This window comes from Acinonyx jubatus, chromosome C1, assembly GCF_027475565.1.
Source record: "Acinonyx jubatus isolate Ajub_Pintada_27869175 chromosome C1, VMU_Ajub_asm_v1.0, whole genome shotgun sequence".
Taxonomy (NCBI): Eukaryota; Metazoa; Chordata; class Mammalia; order Carnivora; family Felidae; genus Acinonyx; species Acinonyx jubatus.
Window position 1 is genome coordinate 109,482,751 of NC_069381.1, and position 991 is coordinate 109,483,741.

Consider the following 991-nt stretch of genomic DNA (forward strand, 5'->3'; position numbering starts at 1 on the left):
TTTGCAAATATTTTCCCCATTTCATTCTTTATTCTTTTTTTAATTTTATTTTTTTTCAATATATAAAGTTTATTGTCAAATTGGTTTCCATACAACACCCAATGCTCATCCCAAAAGGTGCCCTCCTCAATACCCATCACCCACCCACCCCCTCCCACCCCCCATCAATCATTCTTTATTCTCATTGAATGGCCTTGGTTCCCTTGTCAAAAGTCATTTCTGGGCTCAATTCCATCAGGCTATGTCTGCCTTTGTGCCAGAGTGACACTTTTTTGTGGCGTTTTTTGCAACAAGAACCAAGTTTTGGTTTTTTTCTCACATTTGAAGTATCCCTTGGTGACATCCTTGGCCTGCAACTGTTTGCCGTAGTCCTTAAGCACCACAGAACAGCAACCAACCACTTAATGGGGTTTTCCCTCTGTCAGTTTTACAGAGGCCTACCCATTCCCCTAATTTCTTATAACCTTAATTAGGTTGATTTTGGTGTTCAGCACAAAGGGCCTCCACCAACTTGACACACATGGGCTCATCACAGTTGGATATAAGCACACAAAGGTGGGTTTGGCCCTTGTCTAAGGCTTTGGCAGCTTCACGAATTCCACATGCTAGGCCGTCATGGATGAGGGTGGTCTTCAGCACCTCTTGTAAAACAGTGTTAACCTCCATTACACTTCCAGCAGCAATGACTTCCTCAGTCATGGAGGTGGGTTATGGGTGGAGCCCAATTTTGAGTGCACCCAATCCTCTGCCTCCACATGACTGAGGGAAAGAGAGCATGGCACTGTTGTGATTACTATAGGTTTGTAGCAAATCCTAAAGTGTGAGTCTTCTAAATTTGTTCTTCAAGATTGTTTTGACCATTTGGGGTCCCTTGAGATTTCATATGAAACTTAGGATGGATTATTCTATTTCTTCGATAAACGTCATTGGGGTGTTCATAGGGACTGCACTGGTTCCATAGATCACTTTGGGTAGTGCTGGACGTTTTAAC

At 42.9% G+C, this 991-nt stretch overlaps 1 pseudogene; it reads right to left on the reverse strand.

Annotated features, from left to right (window-relative positions):
• Positions 1–239: 239 nt before the first annotated feature.
• LOC128311836 (40S ribosomal protein S12-like) lies at positions 240–699 on the reverse strand (annotated as a pseudogene).
• Positions 700–991: the final 292 nt, after the last annotated feature.